The sequence below is a fragment of the Eretmochelys imbricata genome, chromosome 6 (genome assembly GCF_965152235.1).
Source record: "Eretmochelys imbricata isolate rEreImb1 chromosome 6, rEreImb1.hap1, whole genome shotgun sequence".
NCBI lineage: Eukaryota > Metazoa > Chordata > Testudines > Cheloniidae > Eretmochelys > Eretmochelys imbricata.
Genome location: NC_135577.1, coordinates 112463322 through 112484887, shown reverse-complemented (window position 1 = coordinate 112484887; position 21566 = coordinate 112463322).

Here is a 21566-nt window from a genome sequence, read left to right as displayed (position 1 = left end):
ATACCGTGGAAACTGCAGCAGACTTTATATATACACAGAGAATATGAAACAATACCTCCTCCCACCCCACTGTCCTGCTGGTAATAGCTTATCAAAAGTAATCATCAGGTTAGGCCATTTCCAGCACAAATCCAGGTTTTCTCACCCTCCACCCCCACCACACAAATTCACTCTCTGCTGGTGATAGCCCATCCAAAGTGACAACTCTTTATACAATGTGCATGATAATCAAGTTAGGCCATTTCCTGCACAAATCCAGGTTCTCTCACTCCCTCACCCCCCTCCAAAAACCCACCCCCATACACACACAAACTCACTCTCCTGCTGGTAATAGCTCATCCAAACTGACCACTCTCCAAGTTTAAATCCAAGTTAAACCAGAACATCTGGGGGGGGGGGGGTAGGAAAAAACAAGAGGAAATAGGCTACCTTGCATAATGACTTAGCCACTCCCAGTCTCTATTTAAGCCTAAATTAATAGTATCCAATTTGCAAATGAATTCCAATTCAGCAGTTTCTCGCTGGAGTCTGGATTTGAAGTTTTTTTGTTTTAAGATAGCGACCTTCATGTCTGTGATTGCGTGACCAGAGAGATTGAAGTGTTCTCCGACTGGTTTATGAATGTTATAATTCTTGACATCTGATTTGTGTCCATTTATTCTTTTACGTAGAGACTGTCCAGTTTGACCAATGTACATGGCAGAGGGGCATTGCTGGCACATGATGGCATAAATCATATTGGTGGATGTGCAGGTGAACGAGCCTCTGATAGTGTGGCTGATGTTATTAGGCCCTGTGATGGTGTCCCCTGAATAGATATGTGGGCACAATTGGCAACGGGCTTTGTTGCAAGGATAAGTTCCTGGGTTAGTGGTTCTGTTGTGTGGTATGTGGTTGTTGGTGAGTATTTGCTTCAGGTTGCGGGGCTGGCCTGTCTCCCAAGATTTGTGAGAGTGTTGGGTCATCCTTCAGGATAGGTTGTAGATCCTTAATAATGCGTTGGAGGGGTTTTAGTTGGGGGCTGAAGGTGACGGCTAGTGGCGTTCTGTTATTTTCTTTGTTAGGCCTGTCCTGTAGTAGGTAACTTCTGGGAACTCTTCTGGCTCTATCAATCTGTTTCTTTACTTCCGCAGGTGGGTATTGTAGTTGTAAGAAAGCTTGACAGAGATCTTGTAGGTGTTTGTCTCTGTCTGAGGGGTTGGAGCAAATGCGGTTGTATCGCAGAGCTTGGCTGTAGACGATGGATCGTGTGGTGTGGTCAGGGTGAAAGCTGGAGGCATGCAGGTAGGAATAGCGGTCAGTAGGTTTCCGGTATAGGGTGGTGTTTATGTGACCATTGTTTATTAGCACTGTAGTGTCCAGGAAGTGGATCTCTTGTGTGGACTGGACCAGGCTGAGGTTGGTGGTGGGATGGAATAGTACAGCAGAACCTCAGAGTTATGAACACATCCTGAATGGAGGTTGTTCATAACCCTGAAATGTTCGTAACTCGTAATAAAACATTATGGTTGTTCGTTCAAAAGTTTATAACTGAACATTGACTTAATGCAGCTTTGAAACCTTATTATGCAGAAGAAAATGCTACTTTTAACCATCTTAATTTTAAAGAAACAAGCACAAACAGTTTTCTTATCTTATCAAATCTTTTTTTTTTTAACTTTCCCTTTATTTTTTTAGTAGTTTAACACCGTTCTGTGCTGTATTTGCTTTTTTATTTTTGGTCTCTGCTGCTGGATTGCATACTTCCATTTCCAAATGAGGTGTGTGGTTGATGGGTCAGTTTTTAACTTGGTGTTTGTAACTCTGAGGTTCTACAGTAAGTATAGTTGCAAATGTGGGTAGCTCATCTACTGGAATGCTGAGTACACTTCCTAAAGGCTGTCTGTGATACATTTCTGATTAGTTAATACTTTGAAAGCTGGTATCCCAAACAGATACTAAATTTTCTGGCTCAGAAGAGAAACATAGGAAGAGAAGTGAATCAGCGAAGGGAAATTATCTAAGTTCTGCAAAGATAATCATGTCCATTTGGAATGGAATTTATAGTTTAACTTCTTTTAAGATGAGGGAATGGATGTCCACTATAAATTTACTGAATACTTTGCTTCTAACATGCAGCTTCTGCTCTTTCATGGGAAACTTAATAGGAATAGATAGAAATCAAACTACTGTAAAACGAATGCCTAACATTTCTGACACAAAAGTCTAGTTAAAAGGATATATCTTCACTGCAGAGGTAGCCTGGACTCTTACTCAGTTGTTGCCTCTAACTCTCTTCCTGTTCATACACAAAAATCTCCTACCTGAGGTTGGTGGTGCTTTAAAACTGGCCCAGGCAGGGGTTTGTGTTAGAGCTTATGTGATGTGTTCACCTGGGCTGGCAATTCACCCCCTGTGCAGTGAAAATACAGGCTAAATTACTTATGTGCTGCTAGTCCTCCAGTGCCTTCCCACAGTTCTTCCCATGTGCCTGGAAGGACAAACAAGTTCTCTTACAATTCACTGGGAAAGAACCATAGAGTGGCTCAGCTTACTGCAGCACAAAGCATCATAGGATATGTCCTGAGATGTCCCAGCAGCACATGAAGGTGAGTGTAACATCAGCGAAGACGCAGTAGCTAGTGTAGGTCTTTGCAGTGTGGTTGCTTACCCCAGGCTTAGGCTAACCTGAGTGCTCAGACTCTGGTACTGGTTGCTTCCATGAAGACATACCTGAAGAGGGGTCTATCAAGCAGATCTTCTGAGGTTATGATGATGCATACAGGAGAGTGTAAAAGCTAAACTGCTACAGAGGAATAAGGTATGTTTAAAAACCCTAACCTTGCAATTGATTCTTTGTGGGTGGAGTCCCATTTATTTCAGTCAGGAACTGCCCATGCATAAGTTGTAGGATTAAGGCCCTATTGATGTCTTGCCAGTATCCTTATTACTGAAGCAGATAATCAGCAATAATGTTTTACTGCAGCATAATCAGTATCAGGATTATTTTGGCTCACAATTTATAGAGTGGTATATTTTTGGTAGGTAGGCTGGGTATTTTTATTTCTGTGCTGTAGTAAAGAGACTGAGCCTTGATTAGAGCTAGTCAAAACAGTTTAGAGACGGTGATTGCTTCTGCAGGACTATTACATTTGGAATGTTTTACAATACAAAACAATTTGAGTAACACAGCAGGATGTGGCTTAAATTGCCTTAGTTAGAGATTGTTCAACAGGATATAAATTTTAACTCCCAGAGAGCTAGAGGTGTAGTTTTAAAGAAAGTAGTCTGAATTTCTAAGTAACAAGGAAAACTTGGTTGTTTTGCAAAATTTCACTTGCAAACCAGTGTGTGACACGCAACTCACTTTGTTACACAAGAGGATGATGCAGTTTTGTTGTATATGACAGGAAGCATTTCTAGTGAGTAAAGCAGAGGACTTGGAGCTGCCACAGACTTGTGTTCTGATCTCTGTGTCTTTGTTTCATCATCTGGAAGCTGTAGGGATACTTTACCTATCTAGCTCACAGGGTCAGCATGAGGGTTAATTTACTTATGTCTGTAAAGCACTTTGACCTCCTCACATGGAAGGTACTATAAGGTGCAAGTTACTGAGACAAATCCAGCAGTTTGTGGAATGGCAGAATATAAGAACGGCCATACTGGGTCAGACCAAAGGTCCATCTAGCCCAGTATCCTGTCTTCTGACAGTGGCCAATGCCAGGTGCCCCAGAGGGAATGAACAGACCAGGTAATCATCAAGTGATCCATCCCCTGTTGCCCTTTCCTAGCTTCTGGCAAACAGAGGCTAGGGACATCATCTCTGCCCATCCTGGCTAACAGCCACTGATGGACCTATCCTCCATGAATTTATCTAGTTCTTTTCTGAACCCTGTTATAGTCTTGGCCTTCAAAACATCCTGTGGCAAGGAGTTCCACAGGTTGACTGTACGTTGTGTGAAAAAATACTTTTGTTTGTTTCAAACCTGCTGCCTATTAGTTTCATTTGATGACCCCCAGTTCTTGTGTTATGAGAAGGAGTAAATAACACTTCCTTATTTACTTTCTCCACACCAGTAAGGATTTTATAGACATCTATCTTATCCCCCCTTAGTCATCTCTCTTCCAAACTGAAAAGTCCCAGTCTTATTAATCTCTCTTCATATGGCAGCCATTCCATACCCCTAATAACTTTTGTTGCCCTTTTCTGAACTTCTTTTTCCAATTCCAATGTATCTTTTTTGAGGTGGGGCTACCACATCTATACATGCAGCTACACAGAAGCTGCAGTATTCAGTGTATGTTTTATTATCTATCCCTTTCTTAATGATTCCCAACATTCTGTTTGCTTTTTTGACTGCCGCTGCACATTGAGTGGATGTTTTTAGAGAACTATCCACAATGATTCCAAGATCTTTCTTGAATGGTAACAGGCAATTTGGCCCCCATTATTTTATATGCATAGTTGGGATTGTTCTCCAATGTGCATTACTTTGCATTTATCACCACTGAATTTCATCTGCCATTTTGTTGCCTAGTCACCCAGTTTTGAGAGATCCTTTTGTAACTCTTCGCAGTCTGCCTGGGACTTAACTATCTTGAGCAATTTTGTATCATCTGCAAATTTTGCCACCTCACTGTTTTTACTCCTTTTTCCAGATCATTTATGAATATATTGAATAGGACTGGGCCCAGTACAGACCTCTGGGGGACACCACTATTTACCTCTCTCCATTCTGAAAACTGACCATTTACTCCTACCCTTTGTTTCCTATCTTTTAACCAGTAACCAATCCATGAGAGCACCTTTCCTCTTATCCCATGACAACTTATTTTGCTTAAGAGCCTTTGGTGAGGGATCTTGTAAAAGGCTTTCTGAAAATCTAAGTACACTATATCCACTGGATTCCCCATTGTCCACGTGCTTGTTGACCACCTCAAAAAAATTCTAGTAGATTGGTGAGGCATGATTTCCTGTTACAAAAACCATGTAGACTCTTCCCCAACAAATTATGTTCATCTATGTGTCTGACAATTTTGTTCTTTACTGTAGTTTCAACCAGTTTGCTCAGTACTGAAGTCAGGCTTACCGGCCTGTAATTACCAGGATCACCTCTGGAGCCCTTTTTAAAAAGGGCAAGCTCACTGGTGCCTGTGAGGGTGGGGAGCTCATGTAGAAGGGAAAAGCACCAGGGCCCAGATCCACAAAGGTATGTAGGCTCTTAACTTACATTGATTTTAAATGGAAGTTAAGGAGCCTAAATACCTTTGTGGATATACCAAGTAAGTCTAGGAGTACGCTGTGAAAGGGGCACAAATGTGACTAGTAGCTCCGCAGTTATGTGGATCTACTGGCCTATGCTCCATGTGGAGAGTATGGGAGAGCAGGTGGATGCTGCTATAACTCAGACAGCTGTGCTAGTGGTCTGGGATGGGGGAGCAGGGAATCTGCTTCTTTGTTCAGGCTTAATCAAGGGCCAGGATTTGACTCATTACCAGTGTGATTCCAAAACTCCCTCTTAAGCTTGGTCTACACTAGAAAATTAGGTCATTTTAAGGACATCAATCAGGACTGTGAAAAATCCACCCTCCTGAGCGGTGTAGTTAAGCTGACCCAAGTCCCCATGTAGACAACACTTGGTTGACCGAATTCTTCTGTTGATCTCGCTACTGTATCCCGGGGAGGTGGAAGATCCCCACTGATGGGAGAATCCCTCCAGTTGGCATAGGGAATGTCTCCACTGAAGCACTAAAGCAGGGGAGCTGTGGCGTTTTAAGTGTAGATAAGCCATTAGCTAGGCCCATGCTAGGGCAGCTGTGTCCCAGAGACAAGAAATGGGGGAGTTTCAGCACAAGGCATCTGTTAACACTGGTTTGAATTTAAAATATTTGAAATGTTTCGGAATCAATGTTGAAAATGCAGTCTTGGCACCTGAAACAACACAAAAGCAAACACCAAATGGAGAGAGAAATCAATGACTGTGAATTATAACTGCTCCTAAGTGTTAATTAAGCCATATGTAAGTCTACGCCTCTTAATATGAAAATGTAAATCCTAAATCATGCCAACCTCTCCAGTATGTTTTATTCAAGCCTTAACTGTCTCCAGAAATCACAGGTAATAATACTGCTATTGTATCCATATTCTTGCATCACCTTTAATGACTCTTGTTTAATTTGCTAAGTGGCAATGTTCCATGTCACATTATGTAGGCATTATAAGGATTACTTTGTAGTCTTTAATTTTAAACATTTCTGAAATGCCAGGCATATAAATTGCTGCTTTTAAGCATTGGGTAAAAAGGAGAAAAATGAAAGGAGTATCATTGCAATTAAACAATATAGCATCTTGTGTTCTTCACAGTCTTCTTAACAATCACTCTATACCATTGCTCTGGCCACATAAGCAGGAGCCAGCCTGAATCTCCATGTGAAAGACAGGAAGAGTTTGCCATCAGAGTTCCCCCATCTGCAGCTATACAAAGCAGGAAAACATTCTAGGCCTGTCATGACATGCGAATGGACAGGAATAGGAAGTGCTGTGTAATTGCATCAGTACCACAGGAATGGGATGAAGGCAGTATTAGAGCAAGTATGAGGAACTGGGCATTTGAAGTTTGCCATGTAATATATATTTAGGCTTTTAAATAAGTCAGTGAGGAGAGGACATAGTAACTTTTGCTAATCCCTAGGAGGTGGAAATCTTGTAATTTGCCTTTTGATTCTTTTCCTCTGGCCTTCATTAGCCTTTGATTGCTAGAAGCTGGGAGTGGATGACAGGGGATGGATCACTGGATGATTGCCCTGTTCTGTTCATTCCCTCTGAAGCACCTGTATTGGCCACTATCAGAATACTAAGACTGGGCTAGATGGACCATTTCTCTGACCCAATATGACTATTTTTATGTTCTAGCCCAACATCTCCCCTCTCCACAGCAGTCAGCAGTAGGATTGGCTGGAAAATAAAAATGCAGTTTCATGACATTTTTGAGGTTTCAGCGTCTCCTTTTGTTCCACACCACAATGCATATTTGACCCAAAAAACAGGGAGAGAGAGACCCAATCCAGAATAGCCAATAGTGCATTGGTTACATCATTCACCTGGGATGTGGGAGAGTTTGTATGTTGGTCTTCCATAGCCCAGGTGAGTGACTAATGTGGGGTAGGGATCTCTCTCGGTTCTGTCTGGGAAGAGGAGGTAGTGGATGTAAAGAGCAAAATGGTTGGTCTTCACAATCCATGGTGACTGAATACACAACTTTCCTAGTGCATCAAGGCAATATTCTCAGACCTAGTTAAGCTGCAAGGGTTATATGCCACATTTATGGCGTCCCAGTTCAGTCCCTAGCACAAGCTAGGGCATGCAATGTCCTAGGTTTTAAACCCAGGCCTGGGCATCCCCCAGATAGCTGCCACTTCCTGGTCTCCACCCAATGGCTGCTGAAATTAACTGGGCTGAGAAGCTTCTAGGGCTATAGCCAAGGCATCACACACAGGAACTCTGGTTGGAGGATCACCCAGCTCCACTGATTGGTCCAGCTACACTATTTAAGCCAGGAGGAGGAAAAGGAAGTTTGTCTGAGTAGCAAGATGGTTTTTCTGTTGTGCCTGCTTCCTGCACTCAGTCTGGTTTCTGCTCGGCTCCTGCCTTACCCCTGCCTTTGCTCCTGTTCCCACCATGCTTGATCTTTGCCTCTCTTCCTGCCTTTATGACTTGCCTCCAATCCTCAGTGACCAGTGCTGGCTCTGACCCTGACTTCTGACACTACCTTGACCTTTGGCTCTGGCATTTGGGATCTGCCCTTGGCTCTGACTCAGATTCAATTCTTGGTTCTGACTCTGGTTTGACCCCCTTGCTCTGGTAATTGGCAGTTGACTCTGGTGCTGACACTCGGCTTTGTTTCCCAACCTGTATGCCTGCTCCACTCACTACACCTGACCACCACCATCCCAGTCTATAACAGTGCAGCCTTTGGGCTGCTCAAGTTTGTGCTCAGCTGCAGCAGCACCTGGAGTCATTTTAGTAGCTGGAGATCACTGGAGCAGAACTGTGCTCTGAACACACCCTCTATACTGAGGGGATTGGAAAAGGGTCATGTACAGCCTGCTATGTCAACCATATTCCACATGAAGAGTCTCCTAACCCCTCCTCCCAACCCCTTACTGGGAGGCAGCCTTGGCTCAGGCATTCCTTCCCAGTCCCTCACCTGGCGGCGGTGGGGCTCCAGCTGTCAGCCTTGGGGCAGCAGAAGCAGTGCAGAAGTAAGGGTGGCAATGAAGTGCTACGTCTGCTGTGTAAAGTGTTTACAAATATCACTTTTCATATTGCCAGCCACTCTTCTGCACTGCTGCTGGTGTGGTGCTGCCTTCAGAGCTGGGTGCCTGGCCAGCAGCTGCTGCTCTCTGCTCTGCCTTCAGATCTGGGTGGTAGTATATGTAGTGGGGGGGCGGGGCAGGGGAGGCATAAATGACTGGGACAAAGAAGGGGGCCCCGATCAAATAAGTTTGAGAACCATTGCACTAGTCTGACAGAGTACTTGGAGATATAATACTTTTCACTCCTATCTCGCTCACATCTGAAGGTTTTAAAGTACTTTACACCCATGAATGAATGAAGTCTAACACTCACTCTGTGAGAGAAGGAAACATTGTCCCCATTTTAACATGGAGAAAATGAGGCCTAGCTAGGGTAACTTGCTTGACTGAGGTCATGCAGCAAGTTTGTTGTCCGAGCTAGGAACAGAACATAGGCCTGCTGGCTCCCAGAGGTGTGCTGTAGCCATGAGAGCATGCTTCCTCTCAATGGAGTCATCCTTTGAAACATTTATGGACATATTCAGTTTGTTTACAGAGTTCACACGAATTTGACTGGAAAAGGAAATGCCAAAGAAAGTTCCCTGCACTGTTAGGCTCCCAGTGGTGTCTGTCTGCTCTCATGAGTTAATGAAGACAGCCATGTCATGCTGTGCAAAGCCTTTCAGACGGCTCCACTGTTTAGGACCATGTGCATTAAACTTTAATGTGCTTTTTTTTACACGTCTTGTGTTTGAAAGTATGCATTAGTCAACTGAAAATGAGCTTCATGCCAAAATGGTGCAATGCTGTTGACTCTTACTCCAAATCTTAGGACAAGTTCTCCAGCCTCTACTATACAAGAGGCTGAGAAGACCTAACTACCCATATACAAAAATTCCCCAAAGAGGTGTAGATTTTTCCCTGCTAAATTGAAGTGCTGTACTGGCATGTTGCAGATGTCTCCCCAATGCCTGTTTGTTTTTAACCCTTCCTGTTCCTCAGCTCTCATGAAAGGGATTAGATAGACAGCTTATGTAATGAGTGCTGGTAGACAGTTGTGGTACAAAGTTAGTTCACTAGCCTTTCAAGTTCAAATTCTAGGTACCTTGAAAAAATATGGTGGTCTCATTAATCCCTGGAATTTGTTTTCCATCAGAAGGTAGGGTGTTTTCTGCAATGGATGTTGCAAATAGTTTGTTCCTATCTAGGTTTGTCCCTGTCTATCTTAACAACCAAAGAGTTTTCAGCCCTTGTCGAGGGGTGACCATGGAGATATATGGTAGATGCATATCATCATTAGCTTAGTGTAGACAGGGCCTGTAGGTGTATTAAGAGAACCATGCACAACTTTTGGTCACACTACTTCCATCCCTCTAGTCTCTGTTTCATGAGCTCTGACTTCACCCACAGCATTTTGGATTTTGATCCCAGCATTGTGTGGGACATAGGTGGTGGGTGCCATTATACATTTCTAAACAAAGGGGGGTGGAAAAGGTGAGCAGGCCTGAAAATGGTAAGATGATGATCTAGGAGACAGTGGCCTTCCTTTTGCAACACACATCTTTAAATTGTCTGAAGTTTTATTTTTATAAAACTGTCAAAAGCATCAGCATAAATACACAGCTGTAGTTTTAAATGTTAAGAAGACCAAGCAATGAATGGCTTTTGGTGAAAGTCTTAGGCCCTGAGAACTTAATGATGAACAGGGCAGGCTTAAGTAACATGCTGCTTCTGACCTCTGTGAAAGATCAGCAAGAAGGTTAACACAGAATGTTGGAAGCATTGGGCCACAACCATTCAGCTATTTAAAATTAAGCAGAAATAACAGCTTGAACTCAACTGAGAGGTTATTTTTTGTTTTTCTGGGAACAGTGTAAAGATTATGATTTAGCATTGTGCATCTGGAAGAGACAAATGCCCTGAGAAAGGTGAGTGGGAATGTTCTATATGGCCTGTAGTGTGGATGTGATGTAAGCAGGGACTTCTCCAAATAAACAGCTGATATTAGGTTGATCAGGCTGAGAACGTGTAATGGTAAATTCAGTTTGGAGTCTAGGGGCTTTCCTCTGCTTTCAGCAAGAATAAGTCCTTTGAAGTCAGTGTAAACCTGATATGAGAGGAGAATCCTAGGCTGATGAGCATATTCATCAAATGCTCAGCACTGCAAAAGCATAGATAAAAGTACTGTAGTATTATGCCTGTGTTGTATGAATTGTGGATCTCAGGAATATAGTATGGAAAGAGAGAATCTGATATTCCTATTCCTTTATAAATTCCGTGTCGAGAGCTCTTTGCTTTGAACTGGTAAAATAAAGCACTACTGATGTGTTACTCAGGGGATGGTGTCATGCTAGAAAATATAGATCCAAAAGTAGGAGCTACAGCTACTTACAGGATAAGTTGGTCTATGGAGTACTATGTTTTCCTGGCAACTTGTAGAAATGCTGGCATATACAGCTTTTCTGATTTACTGCCAGCATGCACAGTCCTGATAGAATTCAACATGAGAATTTTAATCACGGCGTTAAACTTTATTAAAATGCATTAAAAAGAAAAGTGGTGGGATAAAACAAAATAAAAGGCAAGTCCATAAAAAGCATTATTTACCAACACAAGCAGCTAGGGTGCAGTAGGAATCACAGGAAGCTACAGGAGTAGAAGTAGCCTCAGTTCTCTTTTGAGTTCTTCTGAGCAGAGTTAGCTGTGATTCTAGAAAAAACTTTATATGTGATGTACTTTGTATGGACATATATAAAATATACAGTATGTAAAAGTGCACAGTATATAAAAATATATCTACAACAATGCATATTCAGTATACATTTACTACAATGTATCTGTTGTACATGAATATATATTATATGGTGAGATCATATTGTACTGGTAATTTACTCATGTGATGCAAATTATGGGCCCAATCCTGCATTCCATACTTATGTGATTCTCTGATGAAATCCCATTAAAAGCTGCAAGATCAGGTCTTCTCATATTTGAGACTATATATATATAGTATATACAGAATGGTGTGTGGCGGGGAAGTGTATTTGGAGATAAATTGCTATATAAGTAAGAATAGTTATGGGTAATTCATTTAAGTAGGGAAGTTTGACGCAAACATAGCATCTAGTTCTCACTGAGGAGCCACAGTTTATCCAATATTCCATGTTATGTGACTGAAAAACAAAAGGTCAAATGACATACTTAAATTCAGGCATAATTCAGTGGCCCAGGCTAGATTAGAGCCCAATATCTTCCTTGCTATCAATTCTTTTCTTTAGCCACTAGATTTTATAGCCTTCATTTTGTATCACTTTATAGCATCAATCCAGTACTGCCTGTCTGGTCTGATATATCCTCCGTACACCTAGATATTAAGGCCTTTTATGAACACAACATGGTGTTTTCCCAAGCCTGTATATATTTTCTTATTTGATGTATGTGCTGGATTTAGCCAAATCCCCATTTCAGGGCTGTACTCTATGTATCTAGATCAGTTGTAAAACAATTTTCATTGTAAATCTAGAATAATAAGCACTGCTCTTGGCAGAATTCTGAGGCAAAAACATTTCCATTTTAAGATATACGCATGTAAGCTTTTATGTAGGAAATATTGTCCAAGTGTTTCCTACCAGCACAAGGAGAACGTGACAAGGAGGTTTAAGATATTCCAGGCTGCTGATTTTTAATCCTCTTTCATGCAAACACATCCAACAACTTGAGTTTATATTGGCCTCCTTCAGCATCTGCCTAACTAGAACTTGCTCCTGTCTGCTGCAGCAGGAGAAGGAGCAAAGAGACTACTCAGAGTATCCTGTGCCAAAGGCCATGGCTGGAGTCTACTGGGAGGGCTAGGGGTTAGTTGTGATGTGCAACATATTTTGTTGCTCCTTTTAGTAATAGAAGCAAAGTGCACCTTGGCCTTGTTCTTGCAGTCATCTTGGGGGTTGGGTTGGAGAGTGCTAGGTGCCTGTTAACATACAGGCCAGCCCATTACCTGTCTCGCCTAGGGTTGCCAGGTGTCCAGGTTTCAACCAGAACACCCGGTCAAAAAGGGAACCTGGTGGCTCTGGTTAGCAATGCTGACTGGGCAGTTAAAAGTCTGGTCCGCGGTGTAGCGGGGCTAAGGCAGGCTCCTTACTTGGCTCCACGCGGCTCCCTGGAAGCGGTGACATGTCCCTCGGCTCCTAGGCCGAGGCGCAGCCAAGGGGACCCTGTGTGCTGCCTTGCCCCAAGCACTGGCTCTGTAGCTCCCATTGACCAGGAACTGCAGCCAATGGGAGCTGCGGGGGCGGTGCCTGTGGGCAGAGGCAGTGCGCACAGCGCAGAGCCACCTGGCTGCCCCTGCACCTAGGAGCTGAGGGACATGTCATTGCTTCCAGAGAGCCACCTGAAGTACCTGCCACCCGGAGCCTACACCCCACACCTCCTTCCAACCCCCTGCCACCCCACCCCATGTTCCTTTGTGAGGAGGAAGCAGGGAAAAATCTGGGTGCCCTCCCACACAGTGCTCCTTGGCAACCTGGAGCAGTTTCTGACTCTACACTGGCAGGGCGCACTGCCGCATGGCACCCCCTTGACCATGGAGCCAGGTGGCCCGCCCCTAAGGCTGGCCCTGCTTAGAGGAGAGGCCTTTGTAGAGTCCAGGGAGCAGAGTTTTTACTAAAAATGTCATTAGTATTTATGGAAGGTGTCCCTCATTCAGGGTTGCCTTTACGCACCAGCTAGCCAGGACTACCACTCATTGGAGGGCCCTGTATCTCCTGCAAGCACTGCAATTCACAGACCGGCTCCAGTTCCCTCTCTGGCAGGAGGACCAGAGAGGGAGGAAACACATCTGGGAGATGGATCAGAAGGCAACTCCTGGCCTGAGCTTCATTCTCCACAGCTTGGTTCCTGCTGATTGTTTTGTTTTTCTTTTTTTTTTCTTTCCCCTCAGAGTTCTGCCAGTGGGCTAACCCATCCTGTGGCTTAGGAGGACTGGGCGCAGCTCTCTGCTTTATGGGGGAGTGCACTCTCCCCCCCATAGACTGCAGACCCTGATCTGACGTTCCTCCCTTGGGCTGGCCGGGAGTTAGTCTGACAGTTTAGTTTATTGGAAAATTGTTGCGCCAATTTAATACTAAAAGAATGGAATTTCCTGCAATGGGTATTCTGCTCTCTAGTGCTGTGTTCCTGTACTAAACCCCAGCCTGGTCCAGTACATCCAGACACTATAGCCATCAACAGGGTTAAAACCCAGGATGCTCGTCCCCAAATATACACTCTACCACTTAGTTATTTATTTGCCTAAGGATAGTGATAGATAGAGCCCTACCAAATTCACAGTCCATTCTGGTCAATGTCCTGGCCAGAGGGTTTTAAAATTGTTCACGTTTTCAGATATTTACATCTGAAATTATAGGGTGGTGTAACCCTGGGGGTCCTGACCCAAAATGGGATCGTTGGGGGTGGGGTTGCAAAGTTGTTGTAGAGGGGTCCCAAGAGTGCCACCCTCACTTTTGTGCTGCCTTCAGAGCAATTGGTAAGGGCCCTAGTGATAGACCAGGACTCCATTGTGCATACACTGTGCAAACATAAACAAAGACAGCCCTTGCCCCAAGAAGCTTAGAGTCTAAATCACTTGACGTAAAGGTTCAGCTGTGTTACCTGTAAGTACTAAACTATTATGGTGACCGAGGCCCGATGTTAGTGGGTATTATGATCACATATAAATTGCTTAATCATAGAAACGTAGCGCTGGAAGGAACCTTAAGAGGTCATCTAGTCTATCCCCCTGTGTTGAAGCAAGACCATGTATATTTAGACCATCTCAGGTATTTGTCTAACCTGTTCTTAAAAATCGTCCAATGACGGGGATTCCACAACCTCTGTTGGAAGCCAGTTTCAGTGCTTAACTATCCTTACAGTTTTGAAGTATTTCCTAATATCTAACCTAAATCTCCCTTGCAGCAGATTAAGCCAATTACTTCTTGTCCTGCATTCAGTGGATCTGGAGAACTGATCACTGTTCTCTGTACAACAGCCTCTAACACACTTGAAGACATATGTTCCTCCCTCAATCTTCTTTCTCAGGATTAAACATGCCCAGTTTTTTTAATCTTTTCACATAGGTCAGATTTTCTAAATCTTTTATCATTTTTGTAGCTTTCTTCTGCACTGTCTCCCAGGTCTGCTGACGGCGGGGGGAGGAGAGGAAGCAAAGGGGGCAATTGCCCAGGGGCCTGGACAATTTAAAAGGGCCCAGGGGCCTCCGGCCACTGCCACCGCTGGCAGCACAGCAGAGCTAAAGCAGGCTTCCTGCCTGACCTCACTCTGTGCCGCTCCCGGAAGCCTCCAGAACAGTCCTACAGCGCCTGGGAGGGCAGGCTCCACACTGCCCCCACCCCAAGTGCTGACTCCACAGCTTCCATTGGCCAGGAACTGCAGCCAATGGGAGCTGCAGGGCTGGTGCTTGCATGCAGCGGCGCACGGAGATCTTCCTGGGCCCCCCACCTGGGAGTCGCTGCCAGAGGCGTGTGCCAGTCGCTTTCGGGAGCCACCCGAGGTAAGCGCCGACCCCCCTGCCCCAGCCTAGAGCCCACACCCCGCACCCAAATTCCCTCCTGCACCCCAACCACCTGCCCCAGCCTGGTGAAAGTGAAGGAGAGTGAATGACAGAGCGGGGGGATGGAGTGAGCAGGATGTGGGACCTCAGAGAAGGGGCAGGACAGGGGCGTGGCCTCAAGGAAGGGGCAGGGCAGGGGTTGGGCAAAGGTCTTTGGGTTTGCACAATTAGACAGTAGGCAACCCGACTGGGTGGGCATGTGGATGCCCTGGCCGTGCCGGAAGAGTGCGTCCAACAGCACAGCTGGCAGCTCGCTGGGCACCAGCCAGCACAGGTGCAGCACGGCCCAAATGTCAGGCGGACTGCGTCCGCGCGGGCACGGCTTGTGCATGCATGGGGCCCCATTGACTCTTCTGCCCTGGGGCCCAGAATTGCTGTCGGCAGGCCTGCTGTCTCCAGTTTGTCCACATCTTTCTTAAAATGTGGTGCCCAAAACTGGAGACAGTACTTCAGCTGAGGCCTCACCAGTGCTGAGTAGAGCAGGACAGTTCCCTCCCAGGTCTTACATACAACTCTTCTGATAATACATTCTGATATTAGCCTTTTTCACAACTGCATCAGATCATTGACTCATATTCAATTTGTGATCCATTATAAACCAGAGATCCTTTTCTGCAGTTCTATTGCCTAGACAGTTATTCCTCATTTTGTATATGTGCATTTGACTTTTTCCTTCCTAAATGCAGCAGTGTGTACTTGAATTTCATCTTGTTGATTTCGGATCAATTTTCAAATTCATCAAGCTCACTTTCAATTCTAATTCTATTCTCTAAATCACTTGCAACCTCTCCCAGTTTGATGTCGTCCACAGGTTTTTTTAAGCATACTCTCCACCCCATTATTAAGTAATTAATGAAAATACTGAATAGTACCAGGCCCAGGGTGGACCTCTGGAGGACCCCACTAGATATGTCTTCCAAATTTGAGGGCAAACCATTGATAATAACTCTTTGAGTAAAGTTTTTCAACCAGTTATGCACACAGTTTATAGTACTTTTATATAGACCACATTTCCTTAGTTTGTTCCATGAGTTCTCGTTAATGGTTCCGAGCTTGCATCAGCTAGTTCCTTAAGTATTCTCGGGTGAATTTCATCAGGCCCTGCCAACTCGAATATATCTAAGTTACCTAATATACTTTAATCTGTTCTTTCCATATTCTGGCTTGCGTTCCTTCCCGCTTGTTAATATTGTGTTAAGCATCTGGTCACAAAAAACTTTTTTTAGAGAAGACTTAGCAAAATAGGTATTAAACACAAGGCTCAGCCTTCTTGGTGGTATCTGTTATTAGCTCTCCTTCCTGTTAAGTGGTGGACCTACACTTTCTTTCTTCTCTTGCTTTTAATGTATTTACAGAACCTCTTGTCTTTTGTATCCCTTGCTCGGTGTAACTCATTTTGTGCCTGACCCTTTCTGCTCTTGCCCCTACATATTCATGCTATTCTTTTGTACTCATCCGTAGCAATTTGTCCATGTTTCCACTTTATGTAGGATTCCTTTTAGATTTTCATAATTGATTTTAATAATTAAGAACATGTGATCTGGTTAAATTTAGAGTGAAACCAGTTCTTATTAACTGAAATGAATTTTACACATCTAATGTTGTTTATCTAGTATTCAGCACAATAAAAACCTCCAGCAGGTTGAACTTCTCACCAAATGTATTTTATTTTTGCATGGACAAGCAAATGCTCTGCTAATACAAACAAATAAAGCTTTAAAAAAATGCAGTAGCTCTGTACTTTATCAGAGAGTTGCCTTCCTTGGGACAGGGGCTTACCATGCTAACAGTAATCATGTGCTGTGCTTATTTCAACATTTATGTAAAGCAGGGTTTGAAATAACCTTATAAAATGTTATTAATTTTTTATTTCCTTGGGACCCAATGGGCCAAATTTATATCTTGGCTACACTGCATTAAGTTCAAAGTAATTCCACTGAAGTCATTTGGTCCTGTGTGTTGATGCTTTGTATTATTTTAATTAGTTCCTCTCTCCTCATAATGAATATGAAAATACATAGATAATTTCCAGAAGAACGGTGGCTCCTGCTGATCTAGCAAATCATTTTCTAGTCTTACTTTGACTCGCTCTTGGAACAAGACAGGATGGATTTAGCTCTGCATGCAGAACCTAGGCTGAAAAAATGGGTGGGAGAAAAGACACAAGTCTCTTTGTCCTCTTTGGAATTCATTTAAAACCTCACAGATGAATAAGTCACTTTATTTAACCCAGCCTTACTAAAAATAGGTAGCACCACCTTAGTCTTTATGTAAACTACTGGAGTCAGCTGCGTCTCCTCAGTTGCAATCACACTTCAGAGTCTTTGCTTTAAATTGAGGTGCGTATAGAGCACATGCAACTGGGCTGTTAAAAGTAACAGAGGACTCTGAATGTAGCTGTAGTGTTAAAATGGCAGCTAACATGGGGCAGGAAAAAGGTTTAAATTGAGATTGGTAGTGAGGGGGAGGGGAAACCCCATAATGTCTTCTTCTTTTTTTTTTTTTTTTTTTTTTTGTAAATAGCATGTAAAAACCTAGGGTCGGATTCTGCTCCAGTCATTCCATTGAGTCAACAGTTACTCTGGATTTATGTTGGTGAGATGGACAGGAGGATTTGGCCTCAAGTCTGATGGGGGTGCTGTTTTTAGTGCTTTGTTTTGTTTTTTCTCCTGTTCTATCTAGGGTGCCAAGATAGCAAGTATGAAAAATCAGGATGAGGGTGAGGGGTAATAGGCGCCTATATAAGAAAAAGCCCCGAATATCGGGACTGTTCCTATAAAATCAGGACATCTGGTCACCCTAGTTCTATCACTTTTCTATGAAGCACTGAATTCTCCCGAGGGTGCTGTACCCCAGGCTTCAGTTGGGCCTAATCTTGCTCCCATTGAAACTGTGAGCAAAATTCCCATTGGTTTCAATGCATGCAGGATCAGGTCCATTATTTCAATGGCATGCTGGGAGGCATGGCATAGGGTATGTGAATAATGCTGTTGGAGTGTTACTACTGGGCAAACACTGTACATGCTACAACACAGAGTCGGGGGAAAATGGGAGTGTCATACAAACTGATGGGTTGTTTTCCCCCAAGAGAGGGAGTTTCCATGCCCAAGTCTGCTGCAGCAGAACTGAGACCATCCCCATGTTATCTTACATGAAGGTAGTATGAAAACAAGCCTCATTTCCTTGACATTTGACCTCTTAATAAACAGTATCTTTCGCAGATATACATAGCAACCTGGAATCTCACATTTGCCTTATGGAGTCTGTCTACCCTGCAATCAAAGGCATAATCTAGTGTAGGTGTGCCAATCAGTGCTGTAACCACACCTTTGATTGCAGTGTAGATATACCCACGATGTCGTCTTGAGATTTTTGGCTGCAAAGGAGGCAGGAAGTATGATCTCCTAACCTGAGGGACCTGCAGGGAAAGAGGGCCTATCTTTTTGTGCTGCTGATCAAGTCCGCACTACCAGGGCCAGTTCAAGCAAATCTGGGACCGACTGTGTGGTTGTGGCCTCTTGAAGGCAAGGTCCTAGATTTCATAACTTTCTTTCCACCCCCACCTGCGCCCAAAACCTCAGTCCAATGAGTAAAGGGTGTTGAGTAGTTGTGTTCAGATCTGGGGAGTATGTGTTTGGGGAAGGAATTAGGAGGGTAGTGGATGGAGCTCTCCTGTTAAGCAGGAAGAAGAGGAAACCTATGCTGTTGTGATGGGCCAATGTATTTCATGGCAAGTGGGACTAAATTTTGTGGCAAATTCACTAAAGAGGTTTTCACGGACTGATTTCTAAAAATGAAGACCAGAGTAAGTTCAGTAGCCTCTGTTGTTGTTGTTGATATTAAATACAGTTTATTTTATGCTAGCTCCATATTTTCAGTATTTAACATGTCAACATTTTTCTATTACCGAGGCCTAACTGCCTTGTAGAACTTATCAGGGAGGAAGCTTGAGATTTGGGCAGCTGTGTAGGGGACAGCTGGGTTTACTGGAAGGATGTCTGCGATGGAGGGGTAAGCACCTTTACTGGTTGTTTCTGCTAGAATTAACACTGATATTGAAAATTAACTCAAACCCAATGATAACATGCCAGTTCATATCTCTCAGAGGTGTTGTTTCAGGCTCTCTGCTGATTCAGACAGACATTTGTGTATTTGTTACATGCACTTCACATTTTGTCACAACTACAAGGACTAGAGACTTAGGGCTTGTCTACACTACAGCTGTAAGTCAATCTTAGTTATGCTACTTCAGTTATGTAACTGAAGTCGACGTAACTTAGGTTGACTGACAGCGGTGTCTACACTGTGCTGTGTTGATAGGAGACATTCTCCCACCAACTTACCTTATTCTTCTCGGGGAGCTGGAGTACAGGAGTCAATGGGAGAGCACTCTGCCATAGACTTAATGGGTCTTCACCAGACCTGCTAAATCGACACCATTGCATTGATCGCAGCAGTGCTGTTCTAGCCATAAGTTTAGAGAGAACCTTAGTTTTTGTAAAAATGAATAACAGATTGTGGAATACAAGATAGTAGCTGATGTGCAAAAGTACTGGTTCACTGATCACCATTAGTCATACCAATTCAACATCCCAATTCAACCCCTGCAGCCAGGCCCTTGATAAAGAGGGAATATCCTGCAGCCCCAAGGCAACTTATGTTATTGGAATAACTTACACTGTATATCATGAGGCACTGGAAAAAAAGTTATGTATTAATAGGCTTTTCTACGGGACTCATCACTATAGCATTTGGGCACCTCACAAACACAATATTGCCAACCTAATCAGATATCATGAGTCAGACCTTCAAAAAATGTGATTGGCCCCCAAATTAATGATTTAAAAAAAAATCAAATCACATTTTTTAGTTTGTCTCTTGACTTTTTAATTCCCCTCTGTTCCTCTGCCCATGAGCCTGTTTCAGGCTGAAAAAATAACCTATAATGCACACAAAAATGGCTGCTCATATGGAGACTCTACTTACCTGCTTTTCATCCTTAAGCTAGTGGAAATTCCCTCCACTTCCTTTTACTGTCTTCACCCAACAGCCCAACTCTCCTGCCTCCCACTACCCCAGGACACTCTGTCTGCTCTAAGGCTGCACATGAAGTCAGCGTTGAGTCGCAGGGCAGGTTTGTTGCAGGCACCAAAATCCTGCAATTCATGCTCAGTTTGTGAGAGTGGTAATACTGCCTTCCCTGGCTGCTCAGAGGGGACTTCCCTTCCCCACCACTACCTCCAGGCTGTGGGAGCTGCTATCCAACTGCCCATCACTATCCTCTGTACCCCTCAACACCCTGCACCCCATTCCTCCTAAAACTACCTCCTGCTCCCCCTCATTTTCCCCATGCACCTTTCACAGTGTCTCTGCTGCTCCTCACAATCCCTGCATCCTGTCCAAACAAACTATAGAGTGGCAGCCATTTTGCCTATTGGCATGGCTTCAATCTCATTGAAAACAATGAGAAATGGTTTATCAAGAGCAGCCTCGCTCCCATATGCAGATAGACTTAGGCAAATGGCAGCCACCTTGCTGGCTGCAGCCACGCTGATAGTCAGTGGAAATTGCCCTTTGAGTCTATTTTCCTTCGTCCTGAGACCATGAAACTTCAATTGAAATAAATGGGAGCTGTGGACGCTCATCGCATCTGAAAACCTGCAAGTGCAGGCAAGGTGGAGACCATGCCATGGAGGCAATTCCCCTCTGTCACCCATTCTGCCCAGTCAAGATCTGCTGGGTTCTGCTCTTCTCCACCCATAGAAGCTGAGGGCAGCATTCAGGCCCATATTGAATTTACCTCATTTGGCTGAACATGAGCTCTCCTACCAACACTACATATTAAAAAAGTAACATGTACTGTATAGTATTCGAATGCATCAGGTATGTTAGAAAACATGAAAAGTCCTTGGTATTTTATGTTATTTATAAATTAAATCACCAGTGCATACAAAAAGGTTATCACATCCATTAACAAAAACAATCTTGAGCTTTGGCTTGATTTCATATCCCTGACCAATTGTTGGAATTAATACAATTGCTTGCATTTTAAACAAATCCCATGCTTTATGTGTGTGAATTGTCAGAGGGCGTGAAAACGTACACATGTCCCTTGTAATGGAAGGTCCAGAGCCTCAAAGTGAGCATGACAGTATACGAGAGACTGGGGTGAGGGATAATAATTCTGCTTGGCTGAAGATTCCATGTAATTGGATTCCTATTCATCAGTCTTAGTTATGTGATATAAGACAGGCTGGAGTTTTCTTAGATCACAAAGATTTTTGATAGAGCTAGTTGGAAAATATTGGGGATTTTTTTTTCTGCCACAAATTTTGTTTTCGTCAAGATTTTAAGAAAATTTCAACTTTTTATTGAAAAACTGAAACATTTTCAACTTTTTGTTTTTCAACAAAAAATTGACAATTTTTGAGGAAAGGAGACATTTAGGGCTGGTCTACACTATGGGGGAGATCAATCTAAGTTAAGCAACTTCAACTACATGAATAACGTACTTAGTTCTCCCGTCGATTCCCCTTGCGCTTCTTGTTGAGGTGGAGTACCAGAGTCGATGCTAGAGCGATTGGCGGTCGATTTATCACGTCTATACTAAACATGGTAAATCGACCCCCGCTGGATCTATCGCTGCCTGTCAATCTGGCTGGTAGTGTAGATAAGCCCTGGTTGAAAA